Source organism: Hirundo rustica, chromosome 1 (genome assembly GCF_015227805.2).
Source record: "Hirundo rustica isolate bHirRus1 chromosome 1, bHirRus1.pri.v3, whole genome shotgun sequence".
Taxonomy (NCBI): domain Eukaryota; kingdom Metazoa; phylum Chordata; class Aves; order Passeriformes; family Hirundinidae; genus Hirundo; species Hirundo rustica.
The window spans coordinates 1,941,162-1,954,440 of record NC_053450.1 but is presented as its reverse complement, the minus strand read 5'-3'; the positions used below and the strand labels follow the sequence as shown (position 1 = coordinate 1,954,440).

General features: G+C 42.3%; 1 long non-coding RNA gene across 1 annotated transcript in view; it reads right to left on the bottom strand.

The window, feature by feature from the left end:
• Window positions 1–884: 884 nt before the first annotated feature.
• Window positions 885–13,279, bottom strand: part of LOC120761352 (uncharacterized) — a 117,194-nt gene continuing 104,799 nt past the window's right edge. Inside the window, exon 5 of the long non-coding RNA XR_005703608.2 lies at window positions 885–1,089. This is a non-coding gene — a long non-coding RNA (uncharacterized LOC120761352). The remainder of the gene's footprint in view (window positions 1,090–13,279) is intronic.

Genomic DNA, 13,279 nt, shown 5'->3' with positions numbered 1-13,279 from the left:
GTAAAGCCTGTGACACTGCTTCCCACAGCATTCTCCTGGAGGAACTGGTTGTTCATGGATTAGACAGGTTTTCTGTGTAAAAAAACTGTCTGGTGGTACACGGAGTTAAATCTAGGTGGTGGCCAGTCAGAAGTGGCTCAGTATTGGGAACAATCCCATTTAATATCTGTATGGATGACCTGGATGAGGGGGGATGTTTAGGCTGGAGTAAAGGAGGCTCAAAGGGAACCTTCTCACTTTCCACAGCTCCCTGACAGGAGGGTGGAACCAGATGGGGTTTGGTCTCTGCTTCAAGAGAACAAGGGACAAGACAAGAGGAAACAGCCTCACCTTCCTCCAGGGAAGGCTAGATTTGATTTTAGGAAAATATTTCTTCACCAAAAATGGTTGTCAAGCATTGAAACAGAACACCCAGGAAGGCGGTTGAGAGCTGTGCCCATCCTTCCCCTGCAGATGCAGATCAGGGCTGGGGCTCCAGGGGATTTCAGGGGAAGGGTTGGGTTTGAGCACGAAGCCATTCCTCAGGACATGGATGTAAATACGCTCGTGCCAAATTGGGGAAAGTATTTATACAGCACAAAAAGCCAATGTAATTAACAATGTAATTGACTTCGCTTTGGGAAACCTGGTCAAGGAAAGCATCAGGAGCAAGAGAGGGACTGAGAGATGGAGGATGAAAACAACTGGGGAAAAGATAGAGAAAGATGGCAGGGGGAATAAAGCTGAATCCCTGTTGTGTCTAAACCATTGGATATAGAGGGAGCGGGATTTTTAGAAATAGGAAAGAGAGGGACAGCAAATGAAGTGGAATACCCAGCATTTCTCCCTGAAAGCAAAGCTGGCTTTTGTTTTCAGCCAAGAAAAGGAATTCACAGCAGGTTCCAGCAGTGAAACCCCCAGCCATGGGCAGGGAACCCCTCCTGCCTGACTCACAGCCCCCCTGATGCAAATGCCAAGGAGGAGAGATGCTACAAGGAGTTCTTCTAAGGCTTTCTGCTGCAGACAGGCTCTGCCACTGTCTAGGGTGATGCTGAAATGCTGGCCTTGTCCTCAGCCCCGCTCTCAGTTCTGACGATGTCTCAGACATTCCTGAAAGAAGTAAAACACAGCAAATAAAAAAAAAGAAAAACAAAAGGTAGTAGGGAAGAAATGGACCAAAAAGGACAGGATGTTCAACCAGAAACAAGAGTTGGAGAATAGCAGCAAGACAAGTAGCCCTCCTCCCACCAACTAGACATCATCAAAATAAAATAAAATAAAATAAAATAAAATAAAATAAAATAAAATAAAATAAAAAATAAAATAAAATAAAATAAAATAAAATAAAATAAATATAAAATAAATAAAATAATGCTGGATTCTTATCAAGTCAAATCTGAGTGTATAAAGGGAAAAAGAAGAATTTACATAAGACACACTAACAAGTTAATTGACATCCCTCATCATGTGGGAGTAGAGGGTGCCAGGTATTCCCCAAATATAAAGCGGCTCAACCTCTCTGATCTCCAGGAATTTCAATCTCCTAAAAGGAATCTCTTGTTTGCCACAGTGGCTATTTTCTTATTGTACATAAACAGGAACTTTTTCTCCCTGTCAGGATGTAAATATGGCCTTGTTTCTTCTTCACAAATGAGAAATAAATGTGAAAACCCCATGGAGAACAACAACAACAACAAATTTGAAAAATCACTGAAAATATTGAAATTGTATTAACAGATCTGAAATTTAAAAGCATGCATTGACAGCACTTTGGTTGAGCAGTAAGAATATAGAAGGAGAGGTATGAGATGACATTATGACTGAAACCTCCAAATTACATTTCAAAAACACAGACACACACACTGCACATCCACCCCCCCCAGGTATGCACATCCTGTACATTTTTAGTGATTTTATTGTTGTTAGATCCTGGCTTGGAATTATCTGTGTATTGTTCAGTCCCAGCCATCTGGCTACAGCCTGGATGGTAAAGCACTTCAGGAAAAGCGGCAGACATCTCCTCTTTCCCCACCTGCTTAACTCCTGCGGTACCTGAAATAAATCTAAAAAAAAATTACTACTGCAGGATTGCAATAAAGGGGTTTTTTGCTGCATTTTGTCATAAACTCAAGTTCTTTGCAAACTGTATTTTACAGCAAACCCTCTTTCTAAATCTCTGCTTTACACCATCTTGCAGAAGTGAAAATAACAATAAAAAAGAACTCAGAGGAATGAGTGGGAGAGAGTGATGCAGAAATCTTATTTTGCTCAGCCCATCACTTCGGTGGCTGCCAAAAAGGTGGAAACGCATAGGAGGTCTCAGATTTCCAGACTCACAGGACTGGTTTTCTTCCCTCCAAAACCTTTTTTCAGGGGAGAATGGGATAGTTCCCAGTGGTCTTGCTTCCACACAGCTTCATATGCAACAGACCTGATTTACATGCCCAGTTACATGCCAAGTCAAGTGCTACTCCCAGCTCCAAAAGATGGATTTGTAACTTCAAAAATCTTCAGATGGATTTATGACTTCAAAAAACCTTCTTTACATAACTTTGTCCCTCTACTTTGGCAGCTGTATCCCCATTTCCATTTCTGCATCTCTGTTAGGAGAGGAGAAGGAATAGAGAACTTTATATTTTATGCAGCATGGCTGTGATCAGCTCTTCATTCTTCTGCTCTGCACTAAGCACCTGAGAAAAACATTCCAAAAAAAATAAAATAAAATGCCCCACCTAACCAAATAATGCTCAACTCATTCACATGTATGGAATATTCTTTGTCTCTCTGAAAATCCACTCCCAAATCTCTGGGTGTAGATTTTAAAGCAAGGAATGGCCAAGCACACAGAAGTATCCATGGGAAAGAAAGATTCCACTTTAGCACACTGCTGGGCACCAAGGGATTTAGGAGCAATCAGGTCTGACTGGCTGTAAAAAAAACAAAACAAAATAACCCCCCAAAAAAGCAACAAAAACACAAAAAAAACCCAAAACCAACAAGAAAAAACCCTGAAACAAAGCAAAACAAAAACAAACAAAACCATAAACAAACAAACAAAACAAAACAAAACAAAAAACTCCCACATTGGTTGAAATTTCAAGAGATCCTTAAAAACCTTCCAGAGCAGAAAGGGGGCCTTGGACCATTCACTCCCACACCCACAGCTGCATCACTGGATACCTGAAGATCTGTGAGGCCTGACCTTAAAGAGATTCTGAAAATAGGACATAAACTGTAAAAAAGCCCATTGGGATTATTTTAATCCTGGTACTGTATCTCCCAAGAATCACATGACTACCAATTCAAGCTCAGTTTCCACTAAAAACATTGGCTTTAGAAGGAATTAAAGAATTTTTTTATGCACTTAGGATGTGTTCATATAGAAAAAAATAATAGCATGATCATCCCATTGCAGCGCTCAGCAGCCAGGAAAAAAAGTGAGAAACACAGAGATATCCCCAAAATGTGTTTCCAGCTTGGGATAAGGAAATAAAGGGAAATTGGTTTTAGGAACACCTACACAACCACTTGTACATCTCAGAACCTCTTTACGCTGCTTCTTCCAGCCCACTACAACCACCTGCAGCACCACCTCTACCTTCAGCCACACCAACAGCCACTGAACCTGCTCATAAATCCCTACCATTAATATCCGAGTACAACAGAGAAATTCGGGGAAGATCTACAGCTCATACATCCTAACATCCAATTTAAAATCCTTCCTCGCTCCTAAATGCTCTCCATCCTCACCAATTCACCCTAATCCCCAATCTACCTGCTTACATCTGTCAAGTCCTTCCCCACTGTTGATCTTTAATCCCTGTCCACTTCTAGCTGCCACTGTCAGTCTCCAAGCCAACGTCACCTGGAAGAAGGGATATTCAGAAATAATGTTTCTGGACTGACAGCATGGATAAAAGCTTTATTCATTTTTTTTTTTCCCCCCTGTCTCCATTCGAATTCTGTTTGTGTCATTTGTATTTGGGTCAGCCGTGCCTACCCCTCCGTTATGTACAGCAGTGAGATTTGTGTATGTTCTGCAAATAAATACATCCTCAGAGCAGGGCTGCAGAACAGAAATCCACGACTGTGTTGTCCTGGGGTGACTTTGTGATGTTTGTATCCCCAGCTGTCTGCTCTGCTTATGCTGGATATTGAGTTCTGCACCTTTAAGACTGGCTCCGAATGCGAAGCTGGGGGAAAAAGAAACTCAGAGTTTGTTTCCAGAAGCTGCAACTTGCTCCCACACATTCCTTCTCCTGGACTGTGTCGTCTGCAGCACGGACAGCAGGACAGAGCCCTCCTTTGCTTTTTAGTTAGGTTTTCTTAGTTAGCTGAAGCTTGATGTTCTGTAGAACTGTTCAGCCATTGTACGGTCTGGGAACACCAGGACTATCATCCGTGATGCCTGGAGAGGAACAGAGGCCACACAGAGCGAAAAGAATGCATTAGGTATTTATTAAAGGCCTTCAGAGGATGCACCTTGGGCAGTACAAGAGCCTGGTCGAGGCTACACCAAAATGGACAATGGTTCACGAGTTTTCACACTTTTTTATAAGTTTTGGTCCATTTACAGATTGGGGTTATCCCATAATTGTCCAATTACAGCTTCAGGTTATAAAGTCCCATCCTCCCAGACTGCTCTCCTCAACTCGCTGTTTATCGCTTTTGGGCCTGAAACTGCAATGGTGTCCTTGGTTCTTGGGCTGGAAAATGATTGTTTTGTCTAAATACTCTGTGAGGAGAACTTGCTAACACTTCATATGAAGTTCAGAGTTACCTTCTAAAGCAGTACAGAATCTGGAAAATATGAAATCCAAAACTTAAGACATTATCTAAGAGCCCCCCAAGCTGCTCTGCAGCCAATACACCGGACCTGAGCCCCGGCAACACTGAGAGAAAGCCGAGGACACAGCCATGAAAAGAACTCTCTCTCTCTCTCTCTCTCTCTCTCTCTCTCTCTCTTTCTCTCTCTCTCTCCAGTCCACAAAAAGACTTTCTGAATTTACTATCTCTCCAAAACAGCAAAAGGTTTTATTGTTTAACATAATTTTTTTTTATGCTTATGAATACTTTGCTTATTAAATAAACAGATTTTTTCCACTTTTCTCAAATCTTTTTTTCACAAACAAGTGAAGGGAAAGGCCGCTAGATTTTGCCCTTTAAAAAAACATCCCTTTAAAAGTTCTCTTCCAAATTTGTCCCAAACCAAAATATGTGTTTTCTTCAATATCTATTAATCTCCATCCCCATTTTCCTGACAGAAGGTTATGCCATAAAACTCCACTTGCATTTTCAAAGAGAAAAAGGAAAATTCATTCACGCACAGAGGATGCTAAATTCTTTTATTTCTAATCAATTAAGAAATTCTACATCCTCAAGAATTTAATTAATTGGATAATACTAACTCTAGGAGGAGAAGGAAACAAGAAAACAGGGAAGTTAAGAGATTTGCACCTGGCTGCGCTATGGAGTAGCGACAGCAGTGATCACGGCATGGATGAGCTCTCAAAAAGATCAAAGACTTGGTAGGTTACAAGCTGCATTCACACTCAGAGATTTTGCTAGTTTATCTATCATTACTTTAAATATGAATATTTTTAATACAAATAATATATTAACATCTCAAACATGCAGAGTTCCATCTCACTCAGCATGTCCTGCAGCACCCACTGTGCATACCACAACAGCACAGGCAACAGAGACGCTTTTCCTTCTAAACTTCATCCCAGGTTTTAGACTTTTTTGATTAGTTCCCTTTCACAGCCAAAATCCCAAGTGGAAATTCTGCAGCAGCAAAAACCAAGAAAATTATTCTGGAGCAATTCAGTTGATATCAAGTTTGATTTGCAGCCCAAGATCAGGGTGAGGGAGCACAGTCTCACCTGGGCTAAGAATCTGAGCTGTGCCAGTGTCTGATTCACACCTGGGAAATGCTTGGGACAAAGCAAATTCCTGCCAGAAACTACTGTAGCTCTTCTTCCAATGCCCAGGAATGTCCACTCCCAAATTTACTGGGGTTACTACAGCAATAGTGGAGGAGACAGAACACCACTGTACATGGATATCCAAACGAGGACAGATCAGGCTGAATCAAACTTCAACCTCATTTGGTTTCCTGATGAGCACATTAATTAAAAAAACCAAAAAAGCAATAGGAGAAAAGACCTTTTAGCAGCCATAAGGGCAATAAAAAGTGTCAGCACCTTCCTGAAAAGGAAATGCAACACGGAGTAGATAAAGCTGTGTTAGAAATGACAGCCTGTTCCTGGAAACCACCTTTTCCAGTGAAGTTTGGGGATTCTTCCATTCATATTGCAGGGAAGAAGTCGCAGAACCCCAGGAAAAATGCTGGCTGGAGTATTTAGCCTGTCTGGACGCTGATTCTGCTTCCTCCCTGGGCAGACAGCTTGATGAACCAAACTGGGATGCAGGCACCACCCCAGAGAATGGAAATACTCCAGCAAACCTGGAATAAGCTCTGATCTGCTCTGTCCCTGATTTCAGAATGAAACCATCCTGGCAGCACATCTGCCTGGCACAGCAGCTCACTGGGGAGCACTGGGATGTGCACGCAGAGACAGCTCTGATGGAAAAGCAAACAGCTGCAGAAGGGTTGCTCCAGCCTCACCCTATTTCCCACAGCAAATTCAGCAAACATGGACAGATGTTCATGCAAGGTCATGCAGCAATCCTGCTGCTCGGTTTCAGGTGGACTTTTTTGCAGGCACAGATCAAAAGAAACAGGCTTCAGATCCTATCCAAGCACTGGACATTGCCACGATGGAATGATCAGGATGAGAAGCACAGGGTGGAAACCCAGTGGTGTAGAAAATGTTGAGGAAGCCTTGCAGCACTTGCAGGAATTTCATAATAGAGCCAAGCACTCCCTTACCGCTTGCTGGAGAAGCGCTCTGCTCTCCTAACCAGAGAAACTGAGGCAATTCAAAAAAGACAATTGGATTCAATCTACAGAATTAAAGAGTCTTGGAAGCATCGATCAGAGAATCACTGAAAAACAGAATGGTTGGGTTGGAAGGGACATTAAAGATCATCCAGTTCCACCCTCTGCCATGGACAGGGACACCTTTCACTGTCCCAGGCTGCTCCAAGCCCTTTCCAACGTGGCCTTAAACACTTGCAGGGATGGGACATCCACAGCTTCTCTGGGCAACCTGTGCCAGGGCCTCACCACCCTCACAAGGAAGAATTTTTTTTCTCACATCTCATCTAAACCTTCCCTCTTTCAGTTTAAAATCACTGATGTCTTGTCCAGGTCTGAACAGCTTAAACAAGAGCTGGTACAAAGTTCGAGTGAGGCAGTAGCTGAGTTCTGTTTTGTTAATAAAACTTTTCTTTCCTCTGCCTCCAAGACAAAGAAAAGCTTTTTGAAGAGCAGCCAGAAGGAAAAAAACCAAAAAAATGTTGAGCCAAATTCATTTCAGGAGCTGAAACTAAAGCACAGGACAGGCTCTTCTCCTTTAGGAAAATATACCCATGTGGAAAGACATCCCAGAAGGGCAGCCAGGTCTGGGCACACATTGGGAAAGTAAAGGAACCACAAGCACATTCATGGAATTACAGAATCACAGAATGGCCTGGGTTGGAGAGGCCCTTAGAAAACATCTGGTTACAAGCCTCCGCAATGGGCAGGGACACTTTCCAGGGTCAGTTTCCACCAGCAACATTAATTCTGTTTTGCTTTCCCTACCAAGGCACCTCTACCCACACGCACACAACGAGCCAGCTATGGACAGAGGATCTTATGAAACTACTAATTCCACTGTAATTGAGTGGAAAATGAAGCAAGCTGTTCTGAGCTGTTCTGATATTTAAATGCATTTCCAGCTGAAATGCCTAAGGAAAGGTGACTGTCTTTGATTTCTGATTTTCTGTCAAAGACTGGGACTGCCAGCATGAGTTTTACATGATCGAATTAAAATTGCTTTGGATAACCAAGACAAGCAAATAAAATTGGTAAAATAAAAATAAAAATAATTTAAAAAAGTTTCTTTTTACCCAAGAGGTTTTTGGATTGGTTTGTTGGTTTTGTTACTTTTTTTTTTTTTTTTTTTTTTTTTTTTCCCTGCTAAAAAGTAGTCAGCTCACCCTCACATATTTCATTAAAATACTTATTTATTCTAATGGCGTGTTCTGGTTTTGCTAGTTATATAAATAAATAAATACATAACCACTTAAAATTCCTAAAATACTGAAATTACAGAAAAACATTTATTATAATTTTAAAAGTGCCAGAAGGGATAGGGCAGAGGTTTTCAAAACAAACAATTTCAAAATCAATTTGTTTATGAAAGTTAATTCTCCTGGCAATTCCTTTTGCTAAAAAACGTTGTTCATTATTCTTTAATATGTTTTCTTAAGTTTAGTCTTATTAATTCATTAAATCATTGCTAAGATCTCCAAGAACTGGATGTAAGGCAGAGAAGTTCCTCTAAATCTAGTGAAAATTGACTAAGGAAATAAATATATAACTTTTGGAAGTTTTGCACAATAGCAGAGAAACAATATAGAATAATTCTGTAGATGCCACAAAACGTTTTTTGGGGTTTTTCTAGTAAGAGAGATCATCTTATTATGATTTTTGGTATTGTTTGCACTTAGACTTCAACTTGCAGTTTACTAATGACTTACTAAATATGACACCAACTCCTCAACTTCTGTGGGACCATAAATTCAAGAAAATATGATGGGACCTAAGACTAAGAAGCCAAAGTCAATCATTAAGATCCTCAGAAACATTTTACACAACACTTGCCAAGCCACATTATTGTTTAGAGCCCTCTGAATTCGAGACAAGTCCAGGAGGTAACTTTGGAGCAATATTTGCGTGAACCCATCTAAGCATGACTGAGAAAAGGTGCTACAGGAGGAAGGACAGCTTCAGCCCTTCCTTCTTTGAAGCTTGGAGTTGATGATCTTGGAGGTCTTTTTCATTCCCAATGATCCTGTAATTCCACACTTGACAGGACTCCATCCCAAAAGCACAGTTTGCTCAAATTACTGAATGTGATCCCATCCAGCCCTTCAGTTTGGGACTTCAGCCTTTGGAAAAAAACACTCTTAATATTGCATAGTAGCTTCGAATCTCCCTCCAAAATTCAACAATTTTGTTCTTGCTTTCTTTCACTGTTTTTAACTCTTTCTAGCACTCTTTCCTGAGGACATTTAAATGCATGATTGTGGATAGTGTTCCTCACTGTCCCAGTGAGGAACAGTTGCCACAACCAAACCTAGATCTCCCACCAGACCCTCTGGACAATGCCATTCACTGCAACGACCACGGGTTTCAAATTCCCTTCAGCAAAGCGTTCCAAGTACCGGAATTAACGTAAGAAGCCAATGCAAAACCAAAGCAGTGCTCAGGCCCCAACACAGCAAAAGGATTAACCAGCCACCTGCTCAGCGTTAATTAACCTCAGGGGACACTCCTTGTGCGCTCAGGAGTTTGTTCTGTGCTTCAGCACTTTGAAGTATCGAGATGTGGAGCTGGCACTGGACGCCAGACCCGGGGCTGCAGTGAGGCCACGTGGTGGTCAGGCCATGGTGCTGGTTTGTACATGAGCTTTTGAGGGAGTTTTATCCAAAAAAACAGAGCTTCTGCCAGCCCCATCCCACCAGAGGGGTGACAATCATCTGAACATCTCCCTCCCATGGAGCACATGAGCCCTGTGACTCTGCCAAACTTGGGAGGCAGAACCATGAACTCCATGGTGCGTTTCTAAAGACAAATCACTTTCCTGAACTGCTAGAGAAAGAGGAAAAATAGGATTGGAGAGGACAGAAGGGTGGATCATCTGTAAGGAGGAGGTTCAGATCAGATATCTGGGTAAAAATCTTCACTGAAAGGATTGTCAAGCCCTGGAACAGGCTGCCCAGGGAAGGGGCTGAGTCACCATCCCTGCAGGGATTTACAAGACACGTGGATGTGGCACTTGGGGACACGGTTTAGTGGCGGACCTGGCAGTGCTGGGTTGATGGTTGGACTTCAGGATCCTAGAGGGCTTTCCCCACCTAAACAATTCCATGACAGGTCAGTGACAGCGCTGCCAGCAGTGGCACATGGCTTTCCACCCAACAGCTGGTCGGTGCAGCACAGAGGCAGGTGAGTGGTAGAGATGGAAGGGTAAAGAAAATTATAGACCCGAGTGCAGGAAAAAAAAAGTTAGAAAAAATCATTTAATAATTGTTAAGTATCAAAATGATAATTAGTTTATTTATACCCAGAGAACACTGCCAAGGAGAACTTGCAGAGACCGATCTCATTTTGTTCAGTGACAAGATAACCAACCTTATCCAACCAGGAGAAAGACTCATGTGTGATATATCTTGAGTACAACCCTGGCCAGAGTCCCACACAAAATCTTCTGGAGAAACTGAGGGGAGAATGGTCTAAATGAAGTCACAGCCAAATTAAGCACTGATCCAGCAGTCCCTTGAGTTCACCTGGAAGCAATGCACTCCTGGAATGTGAAATTAACCTCACCTTTTCAGAGCTGGCATTTAATGTCCAGGTTACAGTAAGGTTAATAAAAGCAGTGTTAAAAATTTCCTGTCTTGTGGCATTTTAATCCAAGCTATTTAAATTCCCTGACCGATACGCCTCCTTGTGTAAAGCAGGTTTTGTTCATTTTCCCCACAAAAAAATGGTTTTGGGGAGGGTTGGTTGAACATGGTAGAGAGTGCAGGTTGCACACAGTAAGAACCCGGAGCCTAATTCCTACTGCTGTACGGTGTTTGCTCTCTGTTTATCTCAGACATGTCACATGACTTAAAAAATAACATTTTCAAAATCCATCTTTTCCATTTCTCAAGTTTAAACTTAAAAGCAAAAGGAAAAAAACAACTCAAAAATGAAAACAATAACTTTATGCTACCTGCTTTCTAATTTTTCCATGCAGCACCAATGCCCAGATGAACCCCAGAGAAGCTCCTATGAGGAAACGGGAACACAAGGGTTTACAATGATTTTGGGGATAGGATGAGGATATGAAAAGCAGATGTCGATGGAGGAGGTTGTAACTCCCAGCTGCAGGGCAGGGACGTGGCTTATGCCTCCACCTGCCAGTCCTGTCTGTCCCTCAGTGGCTATGGGGCAAGCAAACCCCCGAAGTGCTCTGCTCCAGGTAATCCTGGTAATCCTGATTGTGACACACCTCAGGGTACTCTTTGACTAGGGCCACAGAGCATCTGAGTTCTGCTGAGCTTCTCTGTCTCTCTTTCTTCCTAAAACCTGCTAATATTAAAAAAATAATAAAAATAATAAAAATGGAAAAAAAAAAAAATACACCAAAACTATTTTTGTTTTCCCCGAGAAATCCTGGATATCCACCATCAAAAACAGACTCTGAACTAGAGTTTTCCAACACCAAGGTGTCCAGGGCAAACCAAGCTGCGGCAAACGCTGCCTTAGGGTTCTCCCCATACTCTGCAGATGGAGTCTGTGGATCTCTCTGATTAGGCTGGTCAGCAACGTTAACCCGCACATGGCCTGAGGATGAGCTCTGAGTCCATCCATCATCGCATCAGCACAGAACCAAGGGGATCACCTTCAAGTAATTAAACTTTCCCATCCTGGCAGCACATTTGGATGGAGCATGGAAGAAGCAGAGCCAAGACAAACAGATGTATAAGTGTGGAGGGAACCCCCATGGCAGTATCACCCTTCATTAAACAAAACCAAACTAAACCTAAGCTTTATTTTCTTTGCTCTCTGTATTACAAATGAAGCAGTTCCACCCCCATCACCTTTACTGCTGCTGTATCCCAGGGTTTTATGCTGGATATTGAATATTACCACTGGACCATTGTTGGACATTTACCTGCAGGGATACCTGGTTTTATTTATCTATCTATTTATTTATTTATTTATTTATTTATTCGTATTTATTTATTTATTTATTTATTTATTTATTTATTTATTATCTGTGAAGAGAGGGAGAGGTTTAAAACACACACAGAACATTCCCATCAAGGTCTGTCCCGGCTGAGAGCAGAGACACAAACGCTGGCAGGAAGGCCACGCTCCTTTGTTCCAGCCACACCATGATCTAATGCAAAAGGCAATTTTTCTTAGCAAACCAGTCACCCACTGTCCAGAAGCTGGAGGCAGATAATTAGTGCTGCATTACCCTCTCCTGGCACTTAATTAATGGCAATATTTGGGGATACTATGACAAAAGGCATCCAATGTATCCTTCCGTGGCAAAGGGACACAGGTTCAGAGGAGCATAGAACAGAATCACGGAAAGCCAAGTTGGAAAGGAACCTCAAGGATCATCGGATCCAGCCTTTCTTGGTGAAAGCACAGCCTGGACAAGATTGCCCAGCACTCCATCCAGATGAACTTTACAATTGTCCAACCTTCAGGAACCCACAACTTCTCTGGGGAGATCATTCTAGAGACTGATTGTTCTCACTGCAAAACATTTTCCTCTTGTCTGAGTCTGATAATCTCCCCAGGAGTAACTTGCACCCAATGCCCCACATCTTTTCTATGTGAAAAGAGAGTCTTCATCTCATTTGTAGCCACCCTTCAAATGCAGGAACATGATGAAAAGGTCTCCCCTAAACCTTCTTTTCTCAAGGCTGAATGAACCCACCTCTGACTGAGACACACAGAAAGGAAACTTCTCCAAGGTGCCTTGGCCAATGCAAACAGGTCCCTCCCCTTGCAATCTTTTCCACAGGGATGCTTAGCTAAGGGACCAACCAATTTTGGCTGGCTGGGAAAATCCACGCTGGAGGACCTTGGAGATGCGTCCATGGCAATGCCACAATGGACAGGATGTGTGCAAGCCTGGAGGGGAAACCAGCACTCAAGTCTAAGCCATAATCCAGAACATCAACAGGCTCTGCTGGGCAGCCAACACATTGTGGCAGCTTCAAAAAACCTGAATTTTCCACACCAGCTCCTCTTTGCCATCCACCAAGGGTGGCTTCAGCATCACAGCTCCAACTGCCAAGGCGTGGGCAAGCTGGGCACAATAAGGGATCTCCTCAAATATTCAGAGATTTCAAGTGTCTTGAGCTATTCTGTGAATTTGCGTTAAAAACAGAGGTTCTTTCACACAGCACAATAAGCATTCATTTTTTAAAATCTAAGCTACAATGCACTGAGATTCATGGTTTGTCTAGTCCACATTTCAAGCCTCTTTTTTTACGGTTCCTTGATTGTGCCCAAGTATCCCATTCTTCCTTGCTTTTATGCCTTTAATTTTGCCTTGCAGAATAGCCAAAAAATCACTATTTACAACTGAACAGACAACTCGTACTTACTTCA